The sequence below is a fragment of the Plectropomus leopardus genome, chromosome 17 (assembly GCF_026936395.1).
Source record: "Plectropomus leopardus strain MGB_pleo_1.0 chromosome 17, ASM2693639v1, whole genome shotgun sequence".
Classification (NCBI taxonomy): domain Eukaryota; kingdom Metazoa; phylum Chordata; class Actinopteri; order Perciformes; family Serranidae; genus Plectropomus; species Plectropomus leopardus.
In genome coordinates this window covers 8153175-8166023 of record NC_142192.1, presented here as the reverse complement: position 1 = coordinate 8166023, position 12849 = coordinate 8153175, and the positions used below count along the sequence as shown (strand labels likewise).

General features: G+C 39.1%; 1 long non-coding RNA gene across 1 annotated transcript; it reads left to right on the top strand.

Annotated features, from left to right (window-relative positions):
- Positions 1 to 4503: 4503 nt before the first annotated feature.
- On the top strand, positions 4504 to 11158 carry LOC121957459 (uncharacterized). The gene is made up of 3 exons (XR_006106780.2): positions 4504 to 4709; positions 7354 to 7523; positions 11022 to 11158. It is a non-coding gene; the product is annotated as an uncharacterized LOC121957459 (long non-coding RNA).
- The last annotated feature ends 1691 nt before the right edge of the window (positions 11159 to 12849 follow it).

The window sequence follows — 12849 nt, the reverse complement described above, 5'->3', positions numbered from 1 at the left end:
TAGTCGGGACCTCCAGATCTACCAAGGAGGAGCTCAGGAATGGGCTTCAGGCCCTCAGTCCACTGGGTGGAGAGTCTCGTGGCTGTGTAGGAATGTGTTTGGCCAGACTCAAGACTCATGGCCCAACTTGTCAGGCCAGCTTACTGGTAGCCATGTGGACAGGAGGCTGCATTATCAAGAGCCCTGGTATGGGCTGGAGTTTGATGAGGTGGATGACCGGTAGTTGAATCACGTAAAATCACAGGTTTGTGTGGGCAACAACTTCCCTTTCCCCTCAGTGGTCACTGTCAGGACAGTATTTTAAGGCTGCGGTTTCAGACTCCAGCAGTGTGAGATGGCTGTGTGTTCATCGCTCGTTAGACAGCTTTGCCTCCACACACACACATACAGTAAACACAACGTACCAGCATTCCTACCCATGTGCGTGTTTTCATTTGGCACATTCACATGCACCACACACCATTCCAGCTGTAATGATGGAGAGTTCCCGCCCTTCTCTGCCACTGCAGGGGATGTCATTGGGTAAGATGTGACAGTTAAGCACTGCACAGAAGAAATCAGCCCTCTGGAGGAGAATCACACAGCTGCAGTGACAGTGTGAGTCCTCAGACAACATACATAACATGATAACACACATCTTCTGTCTCCTCAGTAAGAAAAGTGAAGTTGTAAGAGAGATTGATAAATGTGAAGAGCAGCAGTTGTAATGGATGGAGAAGGTTCTTTTTCAGAAGATGCTTCCCATTTATATCTAAGCTACATGTTTCGCAAACTTGATCTTTTGAGTTCTTTGAACACATGGAGAATTTTTAATTAATGTTGAAATAAATAATCACTGTGCACTGTAAACTGTAATGGCATTAGTGATTCGTCGGTTTTGAGTTAATCCAAAGTTCCCTTGCATTAAATATTTTGTAACTATGAAATAAAACTCTGACAAACATGAACTTTTATGACCAGCTCAAATAAAGTGAGAAAATGAATCTATTTCTAGTACATTATATACCTATCATGGATCAAATCAACTTTTAGATAAGATGTGCAAACTTTATGTTTACAAATGCAGCCTATATTTGTAGTACAGCCTAGTTCATCATTATTGTTTATAGTTTTAAAATGTTATATAAATGTATGGATTATATTTTGTTTTGTTTCCCTGTACTTTTTAAATATACACAGCTTGTTTCAAACACCAACAGATCTTGGCGAGTTCTCATCAAAATGAAATTTACATTGACTAGCTTTTTTTTCCACCTTTATAATGTTACCTATTTATATAGCATATGTTGTTTGAAAAATGTGAATAAATTTCCGACCATCAACAGCTTGCTTATCCTCAGTGACTCAACACAGCAGCATTTCTGCAAGATTAACAATGCGTTACCAGGATTTAATTCCTGAATTTAACATTTTAATCCCTTATTATTATCATTATTTACTGAAGTAATCATCTTAATGTAATGTGTTACTAAGCAACGTGTTGTTGTTCAGTACTATATGACAAATGCTGTATTTAGACAATCATACTGCCAAAAAAAAAGAAAAAAGAAAAAAATGGTAAACCTAAAAAGACTCGAAAGTCTTGGTCATGACTTTGTATAGGCTTGCATTTTTGCAGATTCATGTTTCAGAACTTGTTGCTCTGACAACATAAACATCAATAATAAGATAGTGTCGAAGAACTATCAAGTATGCTGGTTGTGATTTCCTCGGAGGAGGAAACAACATGGCAAACAAATACCCCTAAACCATGCTGTAATCCACCTGGACTGAGGATGCCATTATGTGTACAATCAATAAGAAACCAACTTGACAGACAACAAGCGAAAATCATCATAACAGAGATCAGCAGCATGTAACTGGAGGGAAAAAGCAGCATGAATGATGGGAGAGAGTGTGAGATTATCAATTTATAAATACTGCCTTAGCAACTTGTTCAAACATGATTGCTGATTGCAAAAGTTGGCTGTCTGGATGAGCACTGAGGCCATCCATGCTATGAGGGGAGTATACTGTCAGCCAACATTTTGGAGTCACAAAAATGCCATAGAGATTGATATTGAAATACCACTAAATTTAAAACAGAAATATTGACATAATACATCATGTTGAGGGTTTTTCGTTTGTTTTGTTCTGGGTTTTTTGTTGTTGTTGTTAAAAGAAGACACAGCTAAATTGCTAAAAAAAAAAAAAAAAAATAGACATATTCAGATCTAAAATTGTATTCACAACCTAAAAAAAAAAAGTTGCTCAAATAGGACAAGTGAAATTCAGACTTCAACAAAACAAAAAAACTTTAACATTTTGACCACCAAAAATATGCTAGTCTAATGGAATCGATTAGATTATAGTTTCATTAAGTTACATTTTGAAAAAAAACCCCAAACAAAACTCAGACAAGTAACTTAAAATCTCTAGAGTCTGTGAATCCCAAAACTTTTTTTTATATTTACACAATTTTTAAAAGTCCAAGAAATTTAAGCTATGGAAAATCTCACCACATAGATTCAGGTAATTGGTTTTTAAGGTTAATTTTTTCTCACTATAGATTCAACACCGCACTCCACAATTTATTATACAGTAGTTATTTAAAAACAAATTGAATTATTATGGCCTCTTTTTGCTTCCTTATCCAGTGTAGTCTTTAAGATTAGTAATCGACTGTTTATCATGGTTTCTCCCAGTCTTAATACTGAAATAAAAATTGAGATAATTGAGAATAGTTTACATTTAGTTTTGTTACATATTTTTCCATTAATTTCTCACAGCCATGTATTTCCATGGTGCAAGGGCTGGTTGCTAGGAGATTGGTGATGCAACCCTGTAGCTGTTATATATGAAAGTATGCAAAAGAAATCAAGACGTGACCTCATGATCAGTTGGTATGGCCAACAATAGCCTGTGCATCAACAGCATCACAGGCTCGGCTTGGTTTACAGTGTGCGAATGTGTCTGTACATTATGCCCCCATTAACATTCATGAGCAGAGTAGAGGGAAGTTTGAGATATTGTGCTGCATGTGTACACAGAGTTTTTCTCCACAACTTTGTGTATGTGTTGTGTGTGCCTTCTTACCCGAGGGACATCACAGCAGTATCTCATTTCACATGAAAAGGCCCGGGCTCGCGGGAAACAGTTTGTGCGGGAGAGCACTGCCTCCACCGTGTGTGCACCCCCCACTCCAAAAAAAAAATAAAGAAGAATTTTTGATTACAGTAACAAGCCTATAAATTATGCAGGAGGAGTTGAGGATGACGAGCTGATGAAAGACAGCCACTTTTAACCTTTTTCCCGGCAGAGGAAAAATCGCCCTCCCTTTCTGTTTTGGTCACATGGAGCGAGGGAGAGTCAAAGACACGGGTCTAGACGATAGGGTGATACGTTCAGGGTGGGGGGTCTATATTTTGTGTCTGTGAGTGGGAATACATAGTGAAACATGATGGCCTCACGCTGCATCTGCTGCAAACTTCTACTTCTCGGCTCTGTTTCACTGGCGTCACCGGAGAGGGAAGATTCCAATTGATTCTGCTGCTGTCGCCATTTTTGTCATGGAAATGTTTTGTTGCTGCTGCTGCTGTTGTTTGCATGTGTGTGTGTGTGTGTGTGTGTGTGTTGAGGGCAGGGAAGCTGGGGGAGAGCTGTTGATGTCGGCTTCGATCAGTGCGGCTGCTGGGAGCATCCTCGTAGGAAATGAGCACGCCACTTTCAGAGCGGCTGACTGCTAATGTGTTTCCCGTGCAACACAATACACACTCCCTAACCCCCTTTGCTATCTTCACTACAACTATAACACACACACTCATTGACTCAAAAGTACCTGCCATATTATAAATGCAATCACTGCATAGTTACAAACACAGATAGTGCCAACGATTTTAACAGAGAAGCTCAACAATTCTCTTTAAATGGTTCTCTTCCAGGGTGAGTCTGATGCAGGGGTGTGGACGTGGACCTTTCACACCTATTTAACCCTTTTAAACCTAAGCAAATTGGTTTGATTTCTTTCAAAAACACAGAGAGAAGGTAATGAGCAACTTAACAAGACATGGCCCCAAAAATTATCAAAAAAGTAGTGCAAATTTTTTTTGAGAGGTTTCTTACTCAGATCAGAATCCATTCATTTATTTATTGGGATCAATAAGTCATATTGATTTGGGGTTTTTGATAATATTTTTGTTGGCTTTTGGACTTTGTTTTGGGGGGGGATTCTGTTTGTGTTTTTTCATGTTTCATGTATTTATCATGGCCAGTCTGTTTCCTGGTTTTATTTTGTAGGTTATCTCCTCATGTGTCATGTCTTGTGTTACTTCCTGTCTTTATCTGTTTCCCGCCTGTTTTTCTCTCTTTTTTATTATAGATCCATGGTTTTCTCTCACAGCTGTCCTGCATCAGCCTCGTTAGTCCTTCCCTTCTCCTCAGTTTCTCCCAGCCAATCAGCTCCCTGCCTGTTCTCTATTCCCCTCACCTGAGCTTCTCCACACATTTCCTCCACCTGCACTTCATCCCCTTGTTAGTCTAGTTGGCATTTAAGTCCTGGTTTTCATTTGAGTCTTTGCTTGATCCTTGTTTTGGTTGTGTGATGATTAGTTCCTTTGGATTTAAGAGGGATCTCTTTGAGCTCCTGTTGTCTCCTGCTATTTGGTCCACCTGTGCCGCATCACGTGACACATACTATATACAATATATAGAAGACAAAGAGCATTACCCTTGTGAGTATATTCTCAGAAATTTCATGCATTTTCAAGAAAATAATGGATCTTTCCCAGTATCTCTACATGTCTGCGGTGTCATTTCTTTAACCCTTTAAAACCTTTATATGAGAACCTTTGAACCCTGAGCAAATTGGTTTGCTTTCTTTCGACAACATGGGGAAAAAGGCATCCAGCAACTTGACAAGAAATGTCCCGCAAGTTGCAGGAAATCAGTCATTATTTATTAAAAATCTAAGAAAGGGGTGCCAGTGGCTGAGTGGATAAAGCAGGGGCCCCATGAATAAAGGCACTATCCTTGCCGCAGTGGCTTCAGGTTCAAGTCCCGCTTGAGGCCCTTTGCTGAACGTCATCCCCAGTCTCTCTTTCCTAGAAACTAAACTATATTTATAATGATCATAACTATATATTGAAAATGATTTTACAAAATTATTATAATTTATTAAGCACTTTTATTAGGTCATTTAATTGTTTTTGTTTTTTGACTTTCCCCAATTTGGTAATTTTCAGGTAATTTTTTAATTTTACTAATTTCTTGCTAATCTAAAAGAAGTCAAGCCAGTTAGCCAGTTAAGTTTCAAAAGATTAAACCCCACACAGGAGAGCTCTGCATGAGAAAGAATAATCCAATAATGAACAACTTATCAATAAAGGAAAAACACTTCACAGTAGCATATATTGTGCAAAAAATATAGGTGTAAGTTGCGTACAACCTACAGTTTCTAATTTTGTGAAATCTGTAAAATAGACTGTTATTTCAGTTTTCATCATGTGAACAATAGAACTGTTCTTTAAGTGGGCTTATTATAATCTTGTAATACATTGGAATTTATACCAGGCACAATATTATTAAATTACTGTGTTATGTTTCATCTTACACACTAAAAAATATGAAAAAAGATTCACACATGTGCATCTACACATGCACCCGAGGATAGCTGGCACCTTACCAAATCCCATATCCTGCACAAAGAGCCATTGTAGTTAAATATGATAATGAGCTCAATATGCCCTCCTCAGGAATGTGTGAAAACGGGCCTGTTTCAGAGTAGAAATGCCCTCTTTCCCACAGTCTTAAAGAGCCAGCGGCCCCACCAAAACATGACTGGCATACAAATGCCTTTGTGCCTCAGTACGGGGCCAACGTTTGGCGGGTGGGCGGGCGCGAGAGGGCACCCTGGCTGCCGCCCAAAATCCACAACGGCCATATGCAGAGGAGATGGAGGAGCGGCTCCCAAGTGCCTAGAGGTTAACTGTAGACCAGCGGGGACGTGAGCTCTGATTAGTGATCAGTGAAAGAGGGAGCAGGCGTGGGGCTCAGAAAAGCACTCAGGGATACGAGCCAAGATAGTTATAGAGGAGAAGATGCCAAGATGAAAACACTACAGGTGGGAGGGGGAGGAGGGATGGCAGTACGTGGGCAACTATCGCATAAACAGTGTATATATTTAAGGGTGTGAAACTCCCCAGAACAAAGAGCCAGTTTGATCTTGTAGTTTTAATTATAAGAGCAGAGAGCAAAGGCCATAAAACTAATGTGTTTGGAAGCTATATTATAACAAAGAGAGCATTCTCAACTAATGTAGTTACTAATGATTCCAAACTTTATTTATTTATATAGCTGCAAACAATCAAGGAACACATCCAAGACAAAATAGGCAACATCTCCTAATGAACTGTTTGTATGATATCGTATATAAAATGCAAAAACAACAACTTGCGTGATATCCTGCAAATTAGTGGTCACATGACATAACATCCTTAATGTAAAGTTACTGTGGTTAGGTTTAAGTAAACATGGTGATTACATACTTTAACACTTTTTTGGGGGTCATTTTCTGTTTGTTTTGTTTTTCCTTGTTTTTTTCCTTCTTATTTTCAGGTAATTTTCTTGTAACTATTTCACTAATTTTCAGCAACGTTTTGGGCCATGTTTTGGTTAGAAAATCAGTCCAATTTGCTCAAGTTTCAAAGGTTTAATCCACTACACATATAAAACAGTTGATTAGTGCAGCTTTAAGTTTAGGTGACAAAAACCACTTGTTATGCTCAGGGAAAGATTATGGTCAAAGTTGAAAGAAACCAAGATTGACTGTTGGGATGAAATAAGAAAAAATATTATACTGCTTTATTGACCCATCTTTCCATCCCAAACAATGTCTCCTAATTTTTGTCTTTGTTCGTGACACACTTGAGTCATAATTCACACAGCGACTAGGGGTCCTTGTCAGGTACTTGAACACACAACAAGTGCTGTTGTTTTTCTTGTGTGGAGAGTTTCTAATAAATATTACCATATTGATTACCTAAAAGCAAAACATGTAAATATGTTTCACCAGAAGAAAAAGAATTAGGAGACACAGTTCAGAGAAAATTTAGTGAAAGGGGTTGTAGGTCCTCAGGCGGCAAATAAAAACCCTTAAGTTATTTGTTTTTATTTATTATAGAATAATTAGAGTATTTTAGTTTTGGAATAATACACAATATTAAATATACAATTATTCCAGGCTTCTGTTGGTTTAGAGCACTTATTTTATCCCCAGACTTCCTCTGAAGATCAAGTGTACTGGAGTTGATGCTGAGGAGAGCAGGCTCCCACTCAGTACAGTGTCTGTTTTTGATTTTTTTCCCTCTGCCTCTGCAGGACCTCTTAGTTGTTACCCCTCATTTGGTGGTCCTGACCCAGAGGGCCAAACCTTGGGAGGTCCTGACAGCTTGGGTCAGGCTCAACCCGGATATCAGGACCCTAAACGGCTTCAGCTGGAGAGCAGGGAATGAAACAATTGGAGGAAAGCACTTGAGGGACTGAAAAAGGTCTGGTACTGCCCTTTGTATGTTTTAATCAAAACCTTTATCTTGAATATTTTCTATCTTCAATGTGATGTTTCTCATCATGCCGAATTACCTACCTGAAATTTGTGGGGACAAGCCACTTACATACTACTGGTCACATTTAGACATTGCTATGTCCAAAGTTATCAAATTCTAATTTGACTCCACAGAAAACAATAAGAAGTAATGTTTTTGGATTGAAGCCACATGCTAATATTTTGTTCTGATATTTAACAACTTTAAAGTAAATCACCTGCCATCTCAGTTTAGCATGTTAGCATGCGAACATTACCTTAACATTAAGCACAAAGGGGCTGAAGAGAATGTCATTATTTTTTGCAGGTATATGGTCATGATGGTGTTAAACATCACTACATCCTGTATGGTACATTACAGGTCTGCACCATAGACTATATACAAAGTTGGACAACATGATAGCTCCCCCAAAATGTAACTAAAATATTTCCATCACCCCCTGGTGGCTGGCTGCAGAGAAGGTTAAAAAACACTGCCCCCTCCACATTAGAAAACTGGACATGGGCCAAACTAAAAAGTAAAAGCACATGTCAAATACATTTTTGATGGTGCCAAAGATGGTTTCTGGTTTCTTAGCACCCTGCTGTTCTTACTTCTACCTTTTTTTTTTTTTTGTTTTTGTTATTTTATGTTATAAAAAGGGAGTTTGACGACATGATTGGCAACTGCGTGTCAATTTGGGTGCTGGCTTTCAGTGTTGCTGCTTGCAATAAGTCATGGCGGTAACTGTATGTAGTATACAATCTATGATCTGCACTGAGTTGCATGACAACTCATTCCATGGTTGTTGAGGTGTTTAACTAAGAAAACAAATGTCATGGTGGCGCCAGAGGAAAAGTATGGTTCATCAAAGTCAACAGGGCACATCTTTCAGGGACCATGAATCCTCACACAAAATTTCATGTCAGCCAAGCAAATAGATGTTGAGATATTTCAAGCATACAGATCAGGCATTACTTTTTAATCAGTGTAAGTATCTGTCCAATATGATGTCATTTTATAGTCTTAGTGTGCAGCTACACAAAAAGCTTAAATGGCAGAAAAATATTAGACAGAGAACATCAAGCAGTTTAGAAGATTTCTGACAGCCGAAAACAGATAATTTGCCAAATAAACAGATACAGATACAAATAGTAGCACCCCTAGTCTAGACTCTGTATATTTTAGAACAGGAACTGGTGTGTGTGTGTGTGCGTGTGTGTGTGTGTGTGTGACTCTTTTCTGTAGGCCTACTTCCCTGATTATCTTTTTCCATATTTAAGACCTTTTTATTTGACTTCTACCTAAGTTTATCAAGCCAATGATAAAAAAAAATGTATTAAAAAATATTTCTCATAGAACCGTCAGCAGCATTCATTATATCTTCCATTTTGCCTTTGTTTTTTTTAACGGACGTTTCATATAGCTTACATCAGTGCTGTACTGCTTAACATGTTGTACACTGAATTTACATCATAACATTTACATCAGCCAGAAAATGTGGCTAAATTGAGATTAGGTGAGTTTACCACCCGTTACATCACTGATCAAAATTCCAAACTTCCCCTTCAGAATCCATGTTCAAATAAGAAATAAAAAACTAAAATAGTGAAAGTTGCTCTGCTTCAATCCCCAGCTCTCTGCCACTTTTTAGTTCTCTATCCATCACATGCACAGATTTGATGTTTACACCAACATCCACCTCTGACACACTCATTCTCAAACTTCTTATCATCAGCGTGATCACAACATCCACACAAACACATTGAACGCATTGATCCGCGTCCCTCATTTGGATACTTTTCTGCACGGCCGAAAGCCTGTTTGTGTATGGGTTTTGAGACATCACTCTGGGATTCCAGTGGGCCACTGAGCGGTCTGGGTGTCGCTGCAAAAGTCCAATCAGCATGGTGAGAAACAGCAGGGATCACAGCAGTGTATCTATCAAGCCAGACGGAAACAGAATGATGAAAAACCTCAAGTCTGAAAGAAATGCTCGTCCTAATACGAAAATCCGGTCATTATCGACTCACCCCCATGTCAGAGGAAACTTCTGAAGTTCAGTCAACCACCACTGACCCTTTAGCAAGCTAAGTAACTGCACTACCATCTCTCTGCTTTTCTAACCTGTAGTTCATTTCTCAACCAGCTCAGGTATATCTGTCTTTCTTGTCAACCTGTTATATATTTAGCTATTGTATGAGAGCAGTCAATTCTCCAATAGGCCTCCATGATAGCACCAGCTGTGGTTGCTAGGAGAACTGTGAAAAAGCTGCCAAAGCCTTTGTATTGTGATGGAAAGAATGAACACAATGAAAGCACATATGATAAAGAAAAACAGTAAGAATGCAACATTCAAACTGAGAAAAAAAAATTATGTATTATGTATGTATGCAGTGTGACATTTTGTGCTTAGGTATAAGAAATCATGAATTCCAACCACATTTGGCACATTAAGTTCTCAGAACTGCTGCTGCAGCATACTACAATGGCTCTGATTGCACTGTGATCACTAATATCCCCTAGTCTTTATTTACTTCATTATAGATTATTATTTTTGGCAGATGAACCAGTAGATGGAAACTTGTAAACATGCTTTAACACTGTTTTGTTGCACTGAACCTTGAACTGAATCTGTCTTATTTTCTTGATTTCTGCAGATGTTCAGCTCACTAATATCTGTCACAAGAGCTTTGTACGCCAAGGGACAGCAGTTTAAGCTCTTCTGCATAGCCACACGCACACAGCTTGCATCACCATCCCATTCTTATCCTGAGTCATCAAATACTGATGAATTGTCATACCCCTCCACGTCTCACAGCACCGCAGAGTCCACACAATTGGAAAACATAGTAACATAATTATTGTTGTCAAACTGCGGCATTAAGGTTTAGGCAACGAAAATACTTGGTTAAATTTAGAAAATGTTTAAGTTCTGAGTTAAAAATGTATGTTTGTCATGCAACATCATGTAAATATACCACATGACTTCCATCAGAGAGTGATGACTGTAAGTGAATTGCGTAGCATTACGTTAAAACAAAAAGTCTTTAGGTTTCACACGGAACTTTGGTATGGAAGTACATCAACATCAAACGCCAAGGGGTGCGACACAGCGGCACTATGTGATGCTCTGGTAATGAGAGTGAAAGCAACATCTTTTGAGAGATAAGGATGCACTGACATTGGAAATCTAATCAGTGAGGTCACACGGGCACAAGAAGTTGAAGACTTCTGTTTTTTCTTGAGGGCATTGCATTCCTCATTCAAGACACCTCAGTTCAGATCCTTGAATTCAAAGTTTGCTCTTCTTTGTCCAGAAGCATCATGAGTTGTGAAGTAATGAAGACTCTTCAGGTGTCTCGATGTCTTTGACTTGCAGAAATCTTTTCATTGTCCTATTTTTTTTCCTGTGGCCTTTTATTTTTACTTTTGTACTGATATGTTTTTTTAAATCACGTCTAGGAAGAATGAAAAGAGCAATAAGGAGGAGCTTTTGGGCCAAAACCTCTGTGGATGAAGCTGTTTGACTGCAGTCCGTGCAGCAGTTGCCTTGACAACCGACTCACCTTTTAAATAAACAATACATTACTTAAACTAGACATATTTCTTATGTGTTGTGTTTCATGTTTTACTCTCTCTGCTGTGTAAATACTTAGAACAGGAACATGTCTTGTAGTCTGAGGTCTTCACACCTTCTCGTGGAGGCTGCAGTCCTTATTACAGCCACAATATGTCTAATCTTCACACAGAGGGGCTATAATGCTTGATGAATGAGGTTTGTGTTGATTGGCGCACTTGGATGGACATGAAACTCTGCTGATTGAATCATCAATGCAAAAGATAGTGGTTCTCTGATTTTTTTTTTTACAAAAGATACAAGTCTGTGCAACCTAATCCAACCTGTGGGCATAAAAACTTTGCAGACAGTCCAAGAGAAGACAAAAACACTAGATGATGCGCCCAGGTTTAATAAAATTACCACCAAGTATTTTTCTTCTCTTGTATTATCTTTGAGTTCCCCATCTATGCTCTCTTCAAATTTAAAATTACACAAACAAAATAGCTGATAGAGGCAGCGGTAGACCAGCAGCTCCTGTGATCAGCAACATTTAATCACTATTTTTCTCAATGGAGTCTGGCCTTGAGGAGAGCAATATAGTGGCTTGATTTTCTTGTTGGATTTCACTATCTGACAGAAGGTAAAACAATAAAAATATTCCCCATAAAATGTACACTTAAACTGATTTTTTTTATTTTTTAGGTGGCTTAACTTCATTTTGTTGCTGACTCCATTTACAGCAGTGGATTGCATAGATTTGTTGCCTAATTGTAACCATCGTGACAGTCTGCGTGTGTTAACATAAGGATCATGCTGCTTCATCCCACCACACGTGCAGTTGTTGTCACTGTAACAGCATCCTGGAGCGTAAGCAGCTGACGCAGATGCAATGTCACGAGTAGACGTGGAAGTTGCACCATGTGATGAGCTGGGATGAGAACATGTTGAATATACTGTATGGATAAGAAACCCAAACAAACCCTCTCCCAAAACAATTGAACTATCCCTTTAAGGAACACTGACAAAACAGTGATCATCACAAGTCTCACTTTTTTATCCTTCTTTTTGACCTCCATATAAGACCTTCCCACTGCTCCATCCATGCTTCCCTCCCTCCTCAGACAGACAGCAGGGGCAGATGGGTGTGCACTCGAGCAGACCCCAGGGTGTGTTCAACACCCAGCTGGGCCCTGAGAGAGCCTCAGCGTCCCCAGTGCTCTGCCACAGGGTTCGGAAGAAAATAAGGGAAGTTTTTCTACAACTGACCGTGCTACTAATTCTAAAATAACCCTGTCACAAGAATTAGCTATTTTTCTCCTCTCAGTCGACCATGTAATGGCTGCTGCGAGCTCTCTCCCCCATGGCCACCAGTCTGACTGGAGGATGCTGCTGCTGAGGTCACAGAGGTCACGCTGCAGATATTGTCCAAAGATAACAGTGTTTTATTAACTTCAGCAGTGTGATTCTTCATTTGAGTGGTGTTTATACAGCATCTGTGAATTCTTCTGCCATTATACCGTACATACATCTTCCTGATCCCATTAGGACTATAAGGTCAGCTCAAGCCTCACTTAAAGAGCACTGCATGAATGTGAAACCATTTGATGCTGCACATACCTGTCCAGCACTTGTGATTTGTCCTGCTCTATTGTGTTTAAAAACCATTCAGATTCAACAGACCTTGGTTTCCTTGGCTGTAGATAGGAGGAATGAAAGGTTCTTAATAGATTC